Source organism: Pogona vitticeps, chromosome 5 (genome assembly GCF_051106095.1).
Source record: "Pogona vitticeps strain Pit_001003342236 chromosome 5, PviZW2.1, whole genome shotgun sequence".
Lineage (NCBI taxonomy): Eukaryota > Metazoa > Chordata > Lepidosauria > Squamata > Agamidae > Pogona > Pogona vitticeps.
In genome coordinates this window covers 44928577-44950537 of record NC_135787.1, presented here as the reverse complement: position 1 = coordinate 44950537, position 21961 = coordinate 44928577, and the positions used below count along the sequence as shown (strand labels likewise).

Genomic DNA, 21961 nt, shown 5'->3' with positions numbered 1-21961 from the left:
AACAGCTTAAAAAGCTAGCACTCTTACAGCCACAGTAGAACCATGCTAGCCCTTTCGTTTATCCCAATCAGTAACTGTTCTTCAAATACAGATTCTGCATTAGGAAGGGTACCTTCCTTTTGCCCATTGTGCACAGATTTCACCAGAATAAATGTTCTTTTATTGCCAAGACTTTTGAACCCTGCTGTTCTCTCTCCTTGCACTTGCTTAAGACAGCACATTTTATTGTAATGCTGGCCTGTTTTTCAATGCCTTTTTCCCCTCTTTTCTCCCCTCCTCCCCTCCCCTTATCACGTTAGTTCAGCATACTGAATACTGATGAGATCAGAGCTGGTCTCTCTCCGCTCTTGACTTTGTGTGTTGAATATCTGTCTTTCTGTTTTCTAGTCCCTTTTAGGAAATTGCCTTCAGGCAAACTGAGTCTCTCAATGTGGAGAAGAAGAGCAATAGTTTAATTGGGAAGTTTGGTGTCCAAAATTCCAAACATTTATGCTTGTATGTCCATCTTCATGCAAAGCCAAAGAAGCATCCTCCGTGGTCAATTTAGGACAGGACTGGATTATACCTTTCTCTAACCTGACCTTTAGGAGCTGAAGGAGATGAGAATGTGCCTGTTCTTGCTATCTCCTCAGCATGCCTCTGAAGCATAACTTTCCAGAGGTACACTTCAATCAGACCCAGAGCTTAGAAAAATTCTGTTTTGGACCACTACTCACAAAATTCTCCAACCAGCATGAATACAGTTGCACCCTGCTGTCAAATAACAATTTTTTTTTGTCAAGGAAGCTGACTGCATAAAGGGGGCAAAAGGAGCACATAAGCTGCATTGTAAAAAAAGGAGAGATGAAGCCAGGGCTTCTTGAAGATATTCTCCTGCCTGAGGCAAAGGTGGCATCCAGATGCACATTGGTGAGGAGGAATGAAATCAACTGGCTGGCACTGTATTTCTACACTGACAATAAGACTCCAACTACAGGTACCCAATCAGCAGGCGGAACTCTGCCATATAGTTCGCGATATATCTGGAGTTGGTCATAGTGACTGGCCTCTCACTAGCATTTCACCTGACCAATTTTCAGCCTTTTAAAAATCAAAAGTGAAAGTGGAGGCCCCCTATTTGAAAACAGTGGATTGAGCAGAGACGTCCAGCACTGTCTTGCCTGATAAGATTTAACCACTTTCAGCCTTTGATGTCAGACATGGTGGACAGAGTGCTTGATCGCTGTCAAGCCACTACCTCCTCCCTTGACCCTTGCCTGGCTAATCAAAGCAGCCAGGCCTATAACATCTGAATGGGCTACAACAATAATTAATGGGTCTGTCCAGGAGACACTCATTAGGCTCATTAGGAAGAAACCGAGCTTGGCAGCAGAGGATATTGGTAATTATAGGCCCGTCGCCAACGTTTCTTTCCTTAGCAAGGTAGTTGAGAGGGTGGTGGCTGATCAGTTGCAAGCTCTTCTGGAGGAAACTAATGCCCTGGATCTGCTCCAGTCGAGCTTCAGGCCGCACCACGGCACAGAAATGGCATTGGTCACCCTGTTTGATGACCTATTGAGTGAGGCCAACAGGGGCAAAATGTCTCTGCTGGTCCTCCTCGGTATCTCAGCTGCCTTTGATACCGTTGACCATGGTATCCTCCTGGGGAGGCTCTCTGAGTTGGGAATTGGTGGCCTGGCTCTTGCTTGCTTCGTTCCTTCTTGGACGACCGTCCTCAGAGAGCGCAGATTGGAGAGAGATTCTCAGCTCCATGGAGCCTCAATTTTGGGGTTCTGCAGGGCTTGATCATCTCTCCAATGCTGTTTAACATATGAGGTCGCTGGGAGGGGTCATCAGCGGATGTGGGGCTTCATGCCATCGGTATGCTGATGATACAGTGGACCCTCGATGTACAGACAGCTCGACTTACAAACTTTTTGAGTTACTGACTTCTCTGGCCGCAAAATTTAGGTTCGACTTGCAGCCTCAGAATCGACCTACAGAGCAGGAAAAAAAGCAAAATGGAACAAAAATGGCCGGTTACGAGATTAATCGGTTTTCAATGCATTGTAGGTCAATGGAGACTCGACCTACAGACTTTTCGACCATTCCAATACAGATTAATTCTGTAAGTAGAAGGTCCACTATACTCAGCTCTAAATCTCCTTTTTTTCCAACAACAGTGCATGCTGTTTCATCCATTCAGCGCTGCCTGGAGGTCGTTCAGCAATGGATGCAGGAGAATTGACTGAGGCTGAACCCGGGCAAGATGGAGGGTGGGTGCCCCAGACATCAGTGGTTTGGGAAACTCCCCTCTCTTTTGGGGGGGGGAACTCTTACCACCAAGAGTGAGGTTCGCAGTTTGGGTGTACATCTGGACCCGGCACTCACCATGGAAACCCAGGTGCCGTCAGTGGTCCATTCTGCACACTTCCATCTTTGACAGATTGCCCAGCTATTTTGATTTGGAGGCGCTCACCACTTTGGTCCATGCACTCATAGTCTCGAGACTAGACTACTGTAATGTGCTGTACGTGGGGCTGCCTTTGAGACTGACATGGAAACTCCAGATGGTGCAGAATACGGCAGCCAGACTTCTTACAGGGGTGAAAATGTACCAACATATTTCCCCCACACTAGCTGCCTTGCATTGGCTGCCCATTCACTTCTGCATTGATTTCAAAGTCTTAACAATGATATATAAAGCCCTAAACGGTTTAGGACCTTGATATCTGGCACAGTGCCTCCTCCCACCCAGTTCTGCCAGAGTCACTTGTTCCAGCCAGGCTGGGTGGCTGAGGGACCTAACACTGAGGGAGGTCCGGAAGGAAAGAACAAGGAACCGGGCCTTCTAGGCAGTGGCCCCTTGCTCCTGGAACAAGCTGCCCTGTGGAGATCCGCCTGGCTCCCTCTCTGGGTGTATTCAGAAGAACAGTCAAGACCTGGATATTTGGGCAGGCTTTCCTTCCTGCTGTATCTTACATTTACATTTTGCCATCTTGGATTTATAGTATATATTTATTGGTTTAACTGTTTTTAAATTTGTAATGCCGCCCAGAGTAGATGGGCAGGATAGAAGTCCAAATAAATAAATAAATAAATAAATAAATAAATAAATAAATAAATAAATAAATAAACTACCACTGCCCAAAGCTAGTAAATTGTAGATTTCTTTTAACACTTTTAAATTTCAGTAAATTTCTTCCCAACAGAAAACCCTTGACAATCTTTTTTTTTCTTATTCTGTTCTCTTTTTTTTATTTATTTACATTTCTGCTGTAAAGTCTTAAAATTACATTGTTGTTTTTACTGTAAGCCGCCTAGAGTGGTCTAATATGATCAGATAGGCGGGATAGAAATAAAATAAATAAATAAATATATAAATAGAGTGACAAGGCTGAGATAGGGAGATCAACAGAAACACACGACCAGCACTGGTTCCAGAAAGTCTCATTCTCATCTCTCCTCATTCCTTATGGATTTGTGTCTATTTTTAATTTTCCTCATTAAGATTTCAGCACTACTTGATCTAGGTAAAGGTAAAGGTTCCCCTTGACATTTTTAGTCCAGTCGTGTCCGACTCTAGGGGGTGGTGCTCATCCTGTTTTTCAAGCCGTAGAGCCAGCACTTGTCCAAAGACAGTTTCTGTTGTCACATGGCCAGCGTGACTAGGGAACGCATTTTGCCTTCCCACCGAGATGATACCTATTTATCTACTCGCATTTACATGCTTTCGAACTGCTAGGTTGGCGAGGAGCTGGGACAAAGTGACGGGAGCTCACTCTGTCGCGTGGAGTCGATCTTACAACTGCTGGTCTTCTGACCCTGCAGCACAGGCTTCTGCGGTTTAGCCTGCAGCGCCACCACGTCCCCATACTACTTGGTCTGCCACCCTTCAAAAGGGCAGGTTGGCACAAAGCTGTAAAAAAGAGCTGCTTTTTGGATATCTTTGGGTGCAGATTCCAGTAAATCCCAAGTTTTGAAGGCAAGTGAAAGCTTGGGCAACAGCGGGGGGAAAACATGAGGTGGTACAAACAGACCCATCTGGAAGACTTCTGCAGTGTTAAAAGGCATGTAAATAAAGTCTTTTCCTCCATGATCTCATGACTACTTCTTCTGCCACCTCATGGTCTATTGAACAAGACTAGAGAGGGCTATGAACCCTCAGTTTGTTTTTCGTCCAAACAGGTGTTTGGTGCTTTGCAGCCCTGCCTCCTCCACCCACTCAGAGGCAGCGCCCTGGCTTCCCTGCTGCACTTCAGCTGGGTGGTGCCTCTGAGTGGTTGTCCATGGAGGAGGCAGGCTTGGGAAGTGCCAAATACCTATTCAGGCAAAAAACAAACCAGCGGTTCATGCCCATCTCTACACAAGATCTAATGTTCAATCCTGGGAGACCCAAAACTTGCAAATGTTACCTTGATGGTGATGATTGCTGTTGTTATTATTGTTGCTAGTAGTAGTGGTAGTGGTACAGTGGGGTCTTGACTTGAGAACTTAATCCGTATTGGAAGGCGGTTCTCAAGTCAAAAAGTTCTCAGGTCAAATCTGCATTTCCCATAGGAATGCATTGAAAACCATTTGATCCGTATCTGCTCTTTTCCGTCCATAGAAACTAATGGGAAGCTGCTATTCCGCCTTCGACCACTAGAGGGGGATATTTTGTTTCTTTTTTTCTTAGGTCAAGAAAGGTTCAGGGAAGGCAGGGAAAATACAGTCCAGGCAGTACCAGGCAGTCTGAAGACTGTCTCCCAATCCACTCTCTAAACCCTGGGAGGAGTGAGGAAGCAGACAGTCACCCTTTTCACTGGCCAACAGTTAACTGAACGTTCAAATTTTGCACTTTCCCTGCCTCCCACGTGTTTTTTTTTTCAGTTCTTAACTCAAATCTAAGTATGTAAGTCAAGTCAATATTTTCCTATGAGAGTGGTTCTTAAGTCAAAATGTTCTTAATTCAAGCCGTTCTTAAGTCAAGACCCCACTGTAGTAGTAACTCACAGAACCCCCTAGTCATTGGCCATGCTGCCTGGAGAATTCTGGGAGTCATAGCCCACCTCCCAAACAATTTTTTATCTGGCAGAGATAGTAGGAACATTATCTTTTCCACATAGTTTAACTTTTGCTGTGTGTTATAGTACTGCTATGTTTGTGCCACTTTTATTCAGCCTATATGCAGTCAATTGGAGGACAATTTCACAAAACCTCCTACACATTTCAGATCTTCTAGACTAAGGCAGGAGGGGTTACCACCTGGGAAGCCTAAAGACATTCTGTCAGTGGTATCCATGACAAGAGCAGCTCCTTAAGATTACCCAAGAAAATCCATGGAATCCTCCTTCTGACCCTGAGCAATCTTCCTCCTCTTAACATTCATGAGCTAAGCTCATTCCTCCCATACCAAGCATATCTGTAAATCAAGTGAAGCTGATGAACATTGTCTCCCGATCTCTCCCTTTGGCACAAAATAAAACTTATAGTGCCTGGATGTGAGCTGGAAATGAAATGGAATGGGAAAATAAAGTCCTGATTACTATGAAACCTTAAATCTGGCAGGATGTTCTCAAGAGTAAAAGAGAAATTAGCTGACAAGTATCTGCTCCAGTCTGTGCACAGATATCAAGCAGATTTAATAAGTTATTAGAGCTATGCTTTGTGGGAACAGCATATCATATGCCACTTTGAAACATGTTTTCATTACTTAGTAACTCATTTTGTGCCATTGTGGTGTTATAATATTCTCTAAGAATCTGTATGTGAAGCATCAGGAAGGACAAGAAAACAGACAGTAACATTTAGATTTATATGCAGCTCTAGAAGAGATTGTTCAGGCCATTACAGAGTACCAGTTTTGATGTACAGTACACTTTGAGTGGATCTTGCCCATTTAACATATGCAAGAAGATGATTAAGTAAGGCCAAAGCTGTGGGCAGTTGTAACTAAAATGAGGTATTTGTGGATCCTAGCTTTTAAAATTGATCAAGATAGTTGTGACAGCTCCCAAAATTGGTTCCTGCAATTCTTACCATAAGAGACGTTTATCTGGTGTGATTTTCCCACCTACCACATAGCTGACAGGAGATGTTTGATGACTAAAATAGTTTGTGCTGCTAATACTTTCATCCTTTTCAAGAAAGTAGCTGTCTTCGGATCAAATTCTGGGGATATTGTCCTTATTTCCCAGCATTGTGTTCTAGAATCTTATGAGGAAAACTAGGTATAAAGAAAGTGGAATGCCTATCTCTCTCATATTTTGTTCATGACCTTTAAAAAAAAAATCTAACAGACCACCGCTTAAGTTAGAATTCTGAAGCTAATGAGTTTTTATCTGATTCAGCAATGTTGTTGTTAGGTTCCCCTAAAATTGCTGTAGGTTGGAATTCTACTATCGATTGTTCTAGTCAGATACCCGTGCCTTCATTCAGGATGGTCCCATCATCACCACTTTTCCCTCTCATCTAATTTTCTAATCTTCTCTGCAACAGTCAGCATTCCATGGCCACTGAGCATGTGCAGACCTCACTGAGCTGTTTTGGAAGTACACCTAAGGGGTTTTTCTCCTTTTTGTATTTTTATTAAGCTTACAGTTTTCTCCAAGCCTGTTGGCTCTGCCCACTTGTGTATGTATGGTGCCATTTTGATTGCATATAACATGGTGGCTACTCATGAACATCAGAGATAAAGGGAATGTTGAATGCAGGAAAATGTCATTTGGACACAAGAGCTGTCCAAATGTTATGTTTGATAATTTCTATTTTTTTTCTCCTTCTACAGAGAGTGCTTTGGGTGGCTAGCAGTTACTTTACCTGGATAACCAAAATATTGCTAGCAGTTTGGTACTCTCTCATGACATGATCTACTACCTAATGGGGGCCTATCACTGTGTTTAATGACACAGTTGGTCCTGCTTTGAAGTTATTTAGCACAATCACACCTGGAACATTTTAGATTCACTTTAAGTAATGGTGCAATATCAAAGTGTTGAATAATTACTCACATGGACAAAGAATAAAACTGTATGATTTGATTTATATTTGCCGGGGCCGCCGAGGGAAGTCTGATGGAAAAGGCACTGTGGGTCACAAGCTGGTCATCCCACTGTACATTTGAAAATATTCTTTATGTGTGTGTGGTATGCCACGAAGAATGCTGTCTGGGCACATGATCGTATCATCCCAAGTGCAACATACACCAAAACAAAACATTCCAGAATGTAGATAATTGCATAGTTCCACCATATCAGCTAACCATTTTGTAGCTGCTAATAAAGCCTAATGAACAAAAATCATAATGACCTTATATTTCGTCAAAAGTCATGGAAATGTCAAAAAGGTCAAGTAGAAATATTTCCTCTTCAGTTTATTAGATTAAGGGCAAGCAAGGGAAATAGTGATCAAATTACAAGATGATTACAAAAACAGTAACTAGAGAGATCATGAATACCAAGTGGTATTTGTTACAAGGGCCGCACAGTCTCTTTAAGAAGACAAAAAAACATAAAGCAAGATCAGGTGACTAGTAACCCAGAGAAGTAAAATACATCTGCTGGAATTGCTCTTTCATTTTACTATATATTTAGCTGTACAGTTCATTTATAAGCTGATGAAATGTTATCCAAATAAAAGAATGTGGCTTTGGTAGATGTTCTGGATAAATACACAGGGATATTATAGCCCAGAATCATATCATGTGTCCTGTTTGCTACTCCGTGAAGACAAAATTACAGGTCTTGGAATTCCAGCTGGCTAAAAAATGTTGTACATCCAAGAATTTTCCCATGCCTCCTTCCAGCTGAGGGAGTAGTCCTTGGAGTGATTATATCAGGTCATCACAAGTCACTTCATCATTTAGAGGTTAGAAAGATGGGACATAATCATCTCCCACAGCCCCAATGTCCACTCCCTTCCATTTTCGCTATTCTTGTGCAGAGTGACTTTGAGAATATTATATCAAATAGACTAAAGAAGGGAAGAAAGATCCTAAATCCTTATAGGTCCTTCCAGCCATTACTTCACACAATTGCTTTATCAGGTCCCTTCTCTAGGTCAGAAGTTTAGGGCCAGAACATATGTCACATGCACTATACCAGAGGGGACTTGTGGCTCTCCAGATGTAGCTGGGCCACAATTTGTGTTAGCTTAGTCAGCACAGCTAATGAAGAGGAATGATGGCAGTCCAACAGCATTTGGAGACACATACATTGAACAACCCTGCAATGAACGTAATGCTAATCTTAGAACTGCAGAGCTGGTTAGGGACTCTATGGATCAGGTCACTGCTGACATGCCCTGCACTGGATATAGTTACACTATGCATAATCATCAGATTATGCTCTTTTCTACTGCTACATAATCCACCAGGTAGGACAGGAACCACTACCCATCCAAATGTTGCTTTTATCGGCCTACCTCTCGCAAGTGCAACTTGAGTCCCTTCTCTCAGTCACTGTGAGTAGGTAAGTGGAAAACAATCCTAAGCTGATGAACCTACCAAGGTACAAGATAGGATGCGCAATATAGCTCCAAGTAGTTGGCATACCATTTCCGTCTTATTAAACTTACATAATTATGTAAGGCAGCAAATATAATCATCCTATCTCTTATGGATCTCGTTCCTATGCTTAAAAGAAATGCCTCAAGGAAAAATGTTTTAGGAACACTGTCTCTAGGCAGGAATGTGTTTAATTAAGAATAGCAGCTTTCTTTATCAGGAGACCGTCTTATCATATCTTAATTCTAAGAGGGTTCAGCCTGAAAGATGCATCTAAGAAATTAATTATCCTTTATGCATCAGAAGGCAATGAAGAGCTAATAAGAATCTCTGCACTACCAAGCTTGTTAAATCCAAGTCGTTACTCCATATCTTTGTAGTTTGAACAGCACTTCAAAGGTTATCTTTAGGTCTTTTCCTTTGTGTAAGCCTATAACTTCCAAATTTATCACCAAAGGCTAAAATATCTATCCCAAACATTTGAGGAATTTCAAATGAAAAAACAAGGAGGAGCACAAAGTTTTAGGTCTTGTTTGACAGGTTGTTATTTGCTTGTTTTCATCAAGCAATTTGTTAACCAATAAGGATGTGGGGGGGGGGGAATAAGGACAGTTTTCACATGGAGACATTCTAAAATTTACTTTCTTACCTCCAGAGATGGAAAGTCTAGCATTAATGAGATAGCTATTTAAGTTTGGTAAGTTTTTGCTTTCAGTTGTATAAGCGATGCAAAAATTTCATAGTTGACATGAATTTTAACTTATGATCGACTCTGAATTTTTTAATAAATATTTTTTATTATTGTTATCTATTTTGGGCATTTAACAAAAAGGTGAGTGAAGTATTTAAAATAAAATTAAAGGTGTGATTTTTTTTAAGATCAAACCATTCACAGTTTCTTAGAAACAGGTCTATCTGGCCAGCTGCAGCATTCATAGAAAGTAGGGTTTTGCCCCTTAAGTTTAACTGTAAAAGCCAGCAAAGGATGCTTAGGCCTCCTTTCATAAATATCGATGTCTGAAAACATTTCGATCAACAAATAGCAATCTCTTCTACAATTGTTGAATGCCTAGACTTTCATTGCCTTAGATGTATTTTAATCTGTGCTAAAGCTATTATCTTTTCAATACACATAATAAGCTAAACCTAAAGTTGAAGAGATTGACTGCTAGCTTTGTTGACAATCCCTTAATCATTTTTCCATGAGTTTGAATGAAGATAAATGTATGTGTCTATGCGATTTGGAGGGTAGGGAGATGTTGGTGCTTGCTGTCTCATCTCAACATGAATATATTAGGCTTTCTGTATAGTCATTCCCATTTTAACTTCCATTTAAGAGCTTAGAATAATAAAGTTACAGAACTGGGAAGCATCCTGAAAGTCATGTACTGTAGTTCAACGCAATAATAAAGAAAGAGAATTAGAAAGGTTTTTTGAGATCATGTAGTCCAACCACTTCCTCAATGAAAGATCTGCTATGTAAAATGCAGTCACAATATCTTTGACAGATGGTCATCCATCCTCTATTCAAACACCTCCAGAGAAAGAAAGGCACCAGCTCCTGATGTAGACTTCTCTATTGTCAAGCAGCTTGTCCATTTGAAATGTGTCTTCTTATGTTTAACCAAAGTCTGCTTCCCTGCAGTTTCCACAGATATTGTTTTCTGTACAACTCTCTGGCTTGTCTAAAATAAGCTAGTTGGTGCCATAACAATAGCTGTTATTTTCGATTATAAGAATATTAGTGATCATATTTTTAAACCACTGCTTTGGAGGCTCCATAAAAGACATTATTTTGCCTCTGTTGTCTGTTTCAGTCATCTGTACAGTATATGAACCCTGCAAAGTAGGTCAGATAGAAGTGCTCAGCCTGGGAGTGCCTTGGCTAGTATCGCCCAGTGTTTTCATGTCTGAGCTAGAGATTTTTAACCAGGCTTGGCTTTCCAGTTTACATTCATGGCACTCTTACTATCCCAGGTCTTTTTACTTTACTTGCAATAATCTCAGATATTGAGAAGCATGATAAAAGACATTGTAATATGGCACTAAAATAGGATGATATGAGGATGTGATGAAGAAAGAATAAGAGACTGAATCAGAGTCTTCTGTGTAACACCGTGAATCTTGTCAATCAGCTTTATTCTGAGTTAGAACCAGCCTTTCTTTAAGAATAAGAGCTCCTCTACATGGTCCAAATGGAGCGGGCTAGAGCGAGCTAGATTGTTGTTGTTTAGTCGTTGTGTCCAACTCTTCATGACCCCATGGACCAGAGCATGCCAGGCACTCCTGTCTTCCACTGCCCCCCAGAGTTTGGTCAAAATCATGTTGGTAGCTTCGGTGACACTGTCCAACCATCTCGTCCTCTGCCGTCCCCTTCTCCTCTTGCCCTCACACTTTCCTAGCATCAGGGTCTTTTCCAGGGAGTGTTCTCTTCTCACCAGATGGCCAAAGTATTGGAGCCTCAATTTCAGGATCTGTCCTTCCAGTGAGCACTCCAGGTTGATTTCCTTCAAAATGGGTGGGTTTGTTCTCTTTGCAGTCCAGGGGGCTCTCAAGAGTCTCCTCCAGCACCACAATTCAAAAGCATCAATTCTTCGGTGATCAGCCTTCTCTATGGTCCAGCTCTCACTTCCATACATCGTTACTGGAAAAACCATAGCTTTGACTATGAAGACCTTTGTCGGCAAGGTGAGCTAGACAGGGTCGCTTACAGTTTGGCAGAGGTCCTGTATGCCATCTGATGTGGTCCTTGCATCCAAATGCCATATGCACCGCAAGTAACCCTTTTTGGCCGGCCTGCCTTAAGAAAACAGCAACAACAACCTCCTTGCTCCTTCTCTCTTCTTTCTGGGAGGAAGTTTTCAATTTTAAAAAAAAAAATTAAGTGGCATAGCATATTTATTTATTTATTTATTTATTTAATTTATATGCCGCCCACTCTACCCAGAGGTCTCTGGGTATCAAGTGTATACACCTTTCTCATCACAAACTTGGGATAGGAATGCTCTGGAGACAGGCTGGTTCGCTGTAAGGCTGGTTAATACTAGCAATTATATCATCTAATGACCAGCAAAAGGAGCGAACCAGCCTGTTCACATAGCAGGCCAAACAGTGGGCCAAATGCCTGTTTAATAAGACTTTACGTTGACTGTTTCAGGCAGAAATTCCTAGGGGGCAGGAAGGAAAATAGCAGCAAGCTTTGGAAGGATGTAAATCTATATGCGTCATCATAATCTTCCCTGTACCTCTGAGCTACCATGGTGCCATTAGGTGGAGCAGAAGCAAAGCTTGGAAACATTTTTTAACTAAAATCCCAGAATCCCTAGCCAGCGTACCCACTTTTCCAAGCTGTGGGTAGAAGTCTGATTAAGTCTGATTACTAGACAATTTATCTTACATACATGGAATGAGGTGCACTTCAAGCAGCAAAATGTCTCAAGCAAGCCTTCTTTCAATGTCTTAGACACCTGCAACATCTGGAAACTTACCTGAGAGAATCCCTTTCTCCTAGATCAGTGCTTCCCAAACTTGTTCTCGCAATTCCCAGAAATCCTGGCCAGCACAGCTGGAGGTGAAGGCTTCTGGGAACTGCAGTCCAAGGACAACTGGATTACCCAAGGTACCCTAGATTATGGTTCTCAACGGTACAATCTGAGCAGGAAGAGACCCTGCTTTCTGTAAGAGGAGCCTCTTCATAAGAGAAAATGCCACACATGAGTCTTCAGTAAAGCCATGCACTTCTCCCCATTCCCCCGCTTGCCATATAATTCTGTATTAACTTCAGTTCTGATCACTAATATCACTGCATGCATGTCATCTGGAGACCAGCTTCGGTTTGCATAGCATTACTCCAAATCAACTCAACTTTCCGGGCTGTGTGACCAATGCATGCTGTACAAATAAAAATGTATAATATTCATATATACCTAAATTTTAACTTATCCTCCCATTTATTTTGGCTGATTACAGTGACAGGCTAATATAAAAAGAAATAAGCACATCATAATAAGAGGATGCTGGACTATTAAAATATACTAGTAGCAGAACCATTTTAGTTTTCTATTGTATTATAAAATTTCCTGTATTCCTGGAATGACTGTAGAACGTATGATGTGATCACATATTCTATTTTTCCTTAACGGCTTCCTTTTTTGCAGAGGATTTTTCATATAATCCAGTCCTCAGTCTTGATTCTCTCAGAGTTTATGACCAAAGAACTTAATGATATATTGCATTCTCTAGCAATGATCTGTGCCTTGCAGGTAACTCTCCCCAGGCTGTCAGCTGAAATTGTACTAGATATTTTCTGGGCAATGTAACCTAGCCCAGAGATAGGAAAGTCCAGCTTAAATCTGTTTGTGCAACAGGGAATAGCACCATCTTGTCCTTCACAATGCCAGCAAAATATATTGGGCCAAACAAAAGTACTGGAGAAGCTCTAGGGATTCAAACTGGAGGAATTTGTATTTCAAGGCAAAAAAGGTAAAGGTAAAGGTTCCCCTTGATATTTAGTCGTGTCCGACTCTAGGGGGCGGTGCTCATCCCCGTTACCAAGCCGTAGAGCCAGCTTTTGTCCGAAGACAGTTTCCGTTGTCACGTGGCCAGTGCAGCTATACACGGAACGCTTACCTTCCCACCGAGGTGGTACCTATTTATCTACTCACATTTCCATGCTTTCGAACTGCTAGGTTGGTGAGGAGCTGGGACAAACGACAGGAGCTCACTCCATCGCGTGGATTTGATCTTTCGACTGCTGGTCTTCCGACCCTGAAGGATCCCTAAAAATCTGAATCCCATTTTGCCTGTTTTCACTGAACAGGTGATGCAATTGTGTTTTACTACAACTATGATTAAAGAAAATCATATCTGAAGTACAATAACTGAAAGGGGCAGTGATGTTTTGGACGCAGGACTCACAAGCTCAAAGCCTCAGGATTTTCTGAGTAACAGGAATTATATCATTTATTCTCTCTGTCCTGTTCCCTCAGATCTTAGCTTTCATCACAGTAGTTGTGAGAGAAATTCATTTTTACATTGTTCCTTGCTATCTTTATTGTAATACAAAGTATCTGACGGTGGTTTGAATTGGCAATTAAAAGCCATTAACTTTACATGAGACCTATTCCTTATTTGTTGACAATGGACCTATCTGGTAGCCTCCATCTATTCTATAGACTTTCTTTGCGGGACAAGGGGTAAGATATGAGAGTGGTCATAATGAACATCTGCACTTTTAAATTTACCGCTACACTACTGGAGAGGCAACAGAAAACACTGGGCAGAACAGTATGCCAGTAATATCCTCTAGATTCTGCCTCAAAAGGGAGTGAGAAAATTATGGTAATTCTGCAGGGAAGGAATACTATGAAGGGAATCAAAGCTGCAAGTGAGAAGCCGCCACAGTCTGAGTGGTCACTGTTGAAGGGAGTGGGTAACACTGATTGAGAGGTTCTGGGACATGCAATGTGAAAAATTAACTTTTTAGTGTCTCATGGTAATGCTGCTTCAGATGCTCTCTTTGCTTGGCAAGGTTGCAAGGTAGAAGAGCAGCTACTTTGTCTCCTGAGGGGGGAGGATCTTTATTTATGTGGAGTCTGATGCAGCAATCAAGGATTCCCACCCACCTCCTTCTCTAAGAAATGTTATAGAGAGCAAATAGTCTCCAGCTGCCTTTCCTGTGTTTCAGCAGACCGCACAGAATTATACTTTAGAAGCAAGTATTATCTCTGCTCAGTTGTCCGGTTCTATTCCCTGAATGACACCAGTAATGAACAATTCAATAGCCCAGATATGAATGTCAAAGATGCAACAAAGAGAAGAAAAACATTGTACCATTTAAATCAAATGGTTAATAAATAAAAGTATTGATCTTTTAATCCAATTTCTTTTTACACTTTGTGAGGCCCATCAGCTCTGTCCACTTCTGTGGGGCATTCATCTTCCATTTTTGGTCCATCAAAGCATGACAAGAATGATTCAGTTACTTTCTCTAGTCCACCGTTTGTGCTGTTTGTAGCTTGTCCCCAGGATCCCTTCACCATGATGGGCTTAAGTCCACCTGTCAGACCAGTTCCCACTGCTAGGCTCCTGATAGTCCCATTCTTGCTGCCCTGGGGTTGGAGCGCCTCCACCATTTCACTGCTCCCAAGAGAGAGGTCTGGTATGCCACAATGAGGGCAGATGTGTAGAGATCCTCTTGCCAGAGATCCTTGCCTGCCCTGGCTTCCATTTCTTCCCCTCCCCTCCTGCTCCTCCCAGTGCTGATGCTTGCACTACTGCTCCCTCCACCAATGTTGGCTTTAGGTTGCCATGGTCTCTCCTAGCCTCAGTTCAGTCCTTCCCCAGTAGGATGATCAGGTAGGGAAACTGGGGTTCTCATATCTTTTGCCCTCTCCTATAGGGACTGAGAGCAGGACCAAAAGAAAAAAAATCTTCCAGGGTTTTCCTTCTGAATGTAGTCCCAATCCCCTGGGGGTTCTCGTTCCTCTTCAGACCACTCTTTTTTAGTTGTCTCCCTGAAGCTCCTTCACCAAGTTCTTCCTCCCTTTCCCCAGTGGATCCTGGCTCCCCTTTCCAGAGTTCATTACTTCCCTAGGGATTCTGTCTGCTGCTCTTTCTCTGTTTGACAGCCGGCCTCCTCCCTAGGTGGCTTCTGTGGGGTTCACACTTCACTGGCGGCAAGGTGGTTTTTATAATCACCACCCACTAGGGATAGATCAGTTCCCTCTTTCCCTCTAGGGGTCATCCCTTGATCCTCAGAGCTGACATGACCACAAGAGCCTCAGTCTGGGTCCCGCTCTCGTGGAAGTGTTGGGTTTCAATGCCACTTTCTTCTTGCTTGGCCTGGTGAGACTCCTCATGACTCATTGTTGTGGACAAGGCGAGAGATTCCAGCCCTGGGTCAGAGCACAATGGCTCACCAACCAGGGCATCTATGGCCCTGTTCTCTTCACACATTTAAAATTGTAAAATTAGGCCTTTGGGCTTTTCCAAAATCCTGCCTTCTTCCTCCCCATCCCTCATCCCACCAATGGGACAAAATCTCTGCCTATGCACCAAGGAGAAAAAACAGATTGTTTGTGTTTATGTTGGTTGTTCAGATTGCAAGGATATAACATGAGAGGTTTATATGGTTTGGCCACACAAATGGCATCATGAAAGAGCACTTGGATTATAGCCCAAGGGGAAATTTGGTTCTGTTAAGTGGGCCTGCAAAGCACATATAATCTGCTATAGATTTGTGTGAAATTATAACCACCTTCTGGGTAAAAAGGACTGAACTCTGAAAGCTCTTGTTTGGCTGTGCTTGATTTAAGTAAAAGTTCATAATTTTGAGGGTTCACCTTGCTGTTTTTTTCCGGACAACATTTGAAATGAAGCAGTAGTAATGATCAGAATAGCAGCCATTTATCTGCCTGATGAAGATCAGCTAGGATGGTTATAAACTCCAGACAAGGCTGATGGTACAATTTGTATTTATCTAACTTTTAAAGAATTGCTGTCAAAATCTTTATTGCTATTATAAAACTGCAGTTTTGAGAAGTTGGAGCACTTTTAAGATATGAGAAAACAAAACCACTGGTTCTTAAGTTCTGACTTAGGGAGGCAGGGAGGTTCCTCTAGAGATGATTATGAAAGCGACTCCAGATTACCCAGAAGCACAAAGAGACAGAAATTACAAGGAAAGGGTCTAACTATTTTTCCACATAGTCCTTATGAACTAGCAAACATGAACTATTTCCTGAAGGAACCACATCAACCTCAGACGGACTTTGGAAGAACTGCATGTCTAGGGTAAATGGTTTGTCAATTGCATCTGAACCACAGGAAATGCATCTAACCAGTCAGACATGTGTTACTATAAAGTATTCAAGAGATTAACACTGCAGGCTAGAAATACAAGACAAGCCACCTACTCAAAACAATGTGAGAAGCCCTGTTCTTACATTACAGAAATAGCATGGGAGCTATTTCTCCACAGCTCCTTTCCACCATCTTCTGGTGCATCAGTAACGGAGGAACCATATGGAATGGGTGAGTGAGATCACATTATAACTGCTGATCAAACTTTAGCTCCCACAGCTAGGTTCTGTCCAATCATCCCAGAAAATCAGAGCATAGAAAGTTATTTGTTTGGACTACAGTGCTCAGAATCCCTAAGACAATATGATTTCTGGATCGGGGAATCTAGGAGTTGTAGTCTGAACAGTAACTTTTGTTATGTTCTGCCTAAAAATACAGCAGCATTTCATCCATTCATTCATTTATTTATCTAAACTTGTGCATACAACTAAGGGTTAGATACCAAGTTGGGGGAAATATAAATTTCCTCATTTTACAACATCATCCCTCCAGACATGCAAATCTTTCAAGGTTATATCTCTGAGACCTGAGAAATGCAGACAAAGCTGTGCTATTCCACAACAGAGCAATTATAAACTAAAGGATCAATCATTGGTCCTGCTGTTTGGTCTGCCGCAGGGACAAGTTGGTTTGCTCTCTTTTCCAGCAATCACATAATGTAATTGATGGAGTGAACCAAACTTTCATCAGAGCTGTCCTACCCACACCTTTATGAGGTCAGGGGCACCTACTTTTTTGGTGTGGGTAGGATTGCTTCGTTTTGGTCCATTTCTAGCATGTGTGATTGCTGGGAATGAACCAAAAGCACGTCTTCCCAGCAATCAAGGCTCTTCTGAATGGAATTTCCAACATTGTTAAGTTTCTTAATAAGCAAGCCATTTCCACATATCAGCAAATTAAACACTTTCTCTGTGCCTTGGTGGAGCGGCAGTGGAAGTTTAAAAAAACACCTTTAAAAGAAACCAAAGAAAATATTATTTCCTTTTTTAAAATGACGCAGCACCTCAACAATCACCTAGCAGAGAATAAATTTCACTTCTCCTGCCTCTCCACTAAGGAGCAGAGGAAATGTTGAATTTGCCGATATCCAGAAGTGGCTTTCTAATCCAATCAACCAAATAGGGTCAACTGAACTCCAGCACACCATGTAGATGCAAAATTCACACCAAATGGCATATTGCACCTCCATCCAACCCCGAGCAACCCTCTTTAGTTTGCTCCAGCCCACACCAAAAGGACCTATGTAGACAAGCCCTAATTTACCAGCTAGTTAAAACCCTAATCTGATCATTAGAAAAGACAGATAATCCTATACAGTGGCTAGAATCATGTTGCATTGTTATGTCAATGTAACAGAACCAGTGAAAAACCTTGGCAACAAATTGTCACAAGCTTATGATTTTTGTACTTATTTATTATATTGTTTCCTGCCTTTCTCCTCACTGAGGTCCCAAGGCGGCTCACAACAATTAAAACCATACAATAATAACAAGATTAAAATGACATACAGTACAAAACTGTATATTAAAAAAAACCAATTAAATATTGGTCAGGAGGATTAAAAACAATTTTGAAAACAATTTGTTTTCATTTAAATATCTAAATTCCATAAAATAGAGCATTCCTGTGACACTTATCAGCTAAAGGTGCTGTTTGTTTGACAACAGAAAGACAAATCTGGCTTCTCGGGGCAGTGCATTCCAAAGCCTGGGAGCTGCCATTGAAAAGACCCTCTCAGTTAAGAAGTCAGTGTAGGACTGTAGACTGGCGAACATCCAGTCTCACAACTCAGCTCAAGTCAACAAATGCCTGATCTGATTTCTCAACTAGTAGCAATTTTTCATTAAGATTGTACCAACCACATTACCTCATTAGGCATAATTAATAGAATTCCAGCTAATGATTTTTTTAAAAATTAGAACCTTAAAACTTTAGCATGGCAGCAGTTTAAAATGATACAAAACCCTTTATTTAAAACTAGCTTCAAAAAGAGCACTGGAACAGAAACAGAATGTTTGCAGTACTGATGAAAAACTAGTTGTGGGCCTATATAAGAAAGCAAAGACTCTTACTGGATAAGGAATTCTACACTGGGTTACACCTATCATTCTAATGTTCAGGAAGCAGTTTTCAAATTCTGTGGTTTGGCTGCAACATACAGTGGTGTTTTTAATTTCTCTTCAACAAGCACATCCTGACATTCTCGGAAACTATTCATTTAGATCCAAGAAATCAAAGGAAAATTTAGGCCTAAATTAGGAATGCTGAAAGACCAACATGAAAGCACTTTATCTGACCAGAAGAAAATAAAGAGATAGTGGAAACAGAATACTAAACACATATTCAGAGTAGATAAGAGAGACTCCTTTAAAGAGGAATTCTATGGTGATGAACCTGCAGTTCTAGAAAGTGAAGTGAACTCTGCTTTGAAAACACAAGGAGGAAATAAATCAACGGAATACCATTGGAACTATTTCAAGCCACAGAGTCTGAATCTGTCCAAGTCCTAACAAGAATATGCCAACAAATATGGAGAACAAAACAATGGCCCATAGAATAGAAACATTCAATATACATTCCAGTCCCCAAGAAAGGAGATGCCAAGGAGTGCAGTAACCAGAGGCCCATTTAATTTTCCATGAAGACGAAGTGATGCAACAAGGCTTTTACTTTATATGGAATGAGAAATGCCTGATGTTCAAGCTGGATTCCAAAAGAGAAGACGCATTTGAGATCATATTGCAAATAGCCACTCACAACTGGAATGTACCAAAGAATTTCAGAAGAGGATCAGTGTATACTTTATAGATGATAACAAAGCATTTGACTTTGTGAAACATGAGAAACTATGGATTGTTCTCAAAGAAATGGATGTGCCTCAGCAGTTGATTGTCCTGATGTGTAACCTGTATTGTGGACAAGAAGCTATTCTTAGGACAGAATATGGAGAGACTGAATAGCTTCCTATAAGCAACCTATAGGCAAAGGTATCAGACAAGGGTACATTTTACTCACCCATTTAATCTGTACACAGAGCACTAAATCCAGATGAATCCAGACTAGATTCAGAAAAAAAAACAAGTGGATTCCAAATCAAATCAAACATGAACTGTCTCTGGAGCAAAAACGATGAAACTGAGCCTGTCATACATTGAGCACATTATGAGAATCTATGGAAAATACAATAATGCTGGGAAAGATCGAAGGCATGAGAAAACGAGGAAGACCAAATACAAGATAGATTTACTCCCTAAAGAAAGCCATGAGCTTGAGTTTACAAGAATTGAGCAAGGTTATTGAGGACAGAACATTTTGAAGATTGCTCATTCTTACGGTTGCTATAAATCAGAGGCGATGGCATGTAACAACAGCAACAAGCTGCATTCAGAATAGGGGTGCAAGGAAAGCCTCAGAATTTCTTTGTTTTTAATGCTTTCAGATATCAGAAAATTGAACACTTTCTCTGTGCCTTCATGCTTCAAATAAGGATTAGCAAACCATGGTAGACTCTTGGCCTTCAAAACAGTCAGTAGAAAGGTCTATTTTTTCTCCTCTTTAAGGTTTCCCTTTCAAGGAAAAAGACCCTAGTAAAAGACCCTCTGTGCAAAACTAGAGTCCTTTCCCTTGTGAAGCAAAGCAAACTCAGAAAAACAGTTGATTGTTAAGAGAGACACAAATATTCCTTCTGATGCTTCTATTCCTTCACAAAATCCATGAAATAAAGCAACATAATCATTTTCTGCAAGCTGCATTATCTGGGTTGGAACATTAGTTGAGTTAAATGGTCTTGTGTGGGATCTTGCATACTCCGTGCAATAACAAAAAAAAATCCTTCTTGATCCCATTCTCTTCTTTTCTCACAGATGCTTCTTATAATAATTTTCCAGGTCTTTGTCCTCATCTGTGAAGATGAGAGAAGGAGGGATTTCAATCACATATCTGTGATTCTGCAAAGGTGTGTCTGCAGTACTCTAGAGGAAAACACTATGCATCTAAAATGAAATTACCTAGGACAAGGTATGTAATTTCAAGGACAAATGAATTTTTTGAACTCAGACTATTTCATCAGAGATTTCCCATTCTTGCCTTCTTTTTTTCCATATTTCTTTTTTCATCCAGCATCCAAAACATTTGTGCTAGTGCATAATCCTAAATGATGATATAATAGGGGTAGCTGGCACAGATTTTTGTGTCCCCCTCATGCTTCATATATCTGTATATAAGAACTTAATTTCAAGAAAATAGTCAAGAAGTACTCTTTTGTGGGTCATGTGATTGCACATCACAAAGACTTATTAGTGGTGTAAAATATTCAGGACTGTATCTGCTCTGCCTCCCCTGCAGGACACGGCCTGAATTTTGAAAAGGTAGCACTGAATGAATTTTAAAGCTTAAATTAAAACCATGCTCAGTAAATTCTAGGAGGAGAGAGATATTAATTTTGTCTTGGGTAAAAAAAAGTAGTAGTAGAAGAAGAAATCCATTATCTCTATGAAATACAAAACATTTCATTATTAGCCGCTGTCTACAATCTTTGATCCACTTGGCTTAACTATCATTTAATTAATTTAAACACTGCTAACAAAATGAACAGAGGGAAAAGTCAAAGAACATGAAGTTGTAATGGAAACAGACAGTACTATATTTTATTTACATCTCCCCCTGTGCAAGAAATGTATTTGTGCAATATGTCAAATACTTTACTGACTCCTAAAGTAAATACATCTGTACTTATTAAATACATCTTAAAGCAGAGGGAAGGGCTAATGTTGCATGAAAGATGAGGAAGATGTGCTTCTTATTTTTGGAAACAGAAGGCCAGATGCAATGCCTGATGCTACAGAGAGGGAAAAGAAGGATTAGCAACAGGCAAAGGAAGTGGGCTGGAGCTGATTCCACTAAAAAGGTGAAATAAAATGTTCTTTGTTTTTAAAAAAATGAAGCATTACGCCTTTCTTCAGAACACAGAGACATCACCATGTGTTAGTGTGAACCTCAAAAGCAAATAATTCTGCCACTGTCCTCCTGAGCATATATGGAACCATATTCTACCTATTGGAGATCCCATACTCTTCTCCAGATAGCACCCTTCTTCTAGAAGAGCATCTCACCTTCAGTTTGTAATCCTCCAATTTCCCTCTGGGTCTTCCACCATTTTCTTACCCGACAAAAATCTAACAAAGAAAAAAGATGGGGAAACTGCCCACTGTTTTTTTACTGTGAGCAGTAGGAGCCTCAGGCCAACGGCAGCCCTAAACATAGGCTAAGTGAAACTGTTCATCCTAAATAGGGATTAATGTGTTTCCATTCTGTGAATGGAAAAACTTTGAAAAACCCTTGATATGAGTTACTGCAAAATAGCAGGCTTCCTTTTTGCTGGCTTTGAACAAAAACGGCACATTTTTATGACAGGTTTTTTGTTTTGCAAAATGTGTTATTATGGAAACAACCGAAACTGGTGCCTTATTGCATTAATCAACAATAAGAGCAATAGAATTGGATGGGTTCTTTGTATCTTCTGATCAATCAGCCTACCTTTTTGTGCTTGCTGTGTGGCTGCTTTTCAAAGAAATAGGAAATTTGTGCAAATTATATTTTTGGATCAACTGTGAACGCCACAATTTAAAAAAATCT

At 40.9% G+C, this 21961-nt stretch overlaps 1 long non-coding RNA gene across 1 annotated transcript in view; it reads left to right on the top strand.

Moving 5' to 3' along the window:
- Positions 1-15044: 15044 nt before the first annotated feature.
- LOC144589639 (uncharacterized) overlaps positions 15045-21961 on the top strand; it is a 30964-nt gene continuing 24047 nt past the window's right edge. Inside the window, exon 1 of the long non-coding RNA XR_013545885.1 lies at positions 15045-20344. This is a non-coding gene — a long non-coding RNA (uncharacterized LOC144589639). The remainder of the gene's footprint in view (positions 20345-21961) is intronic.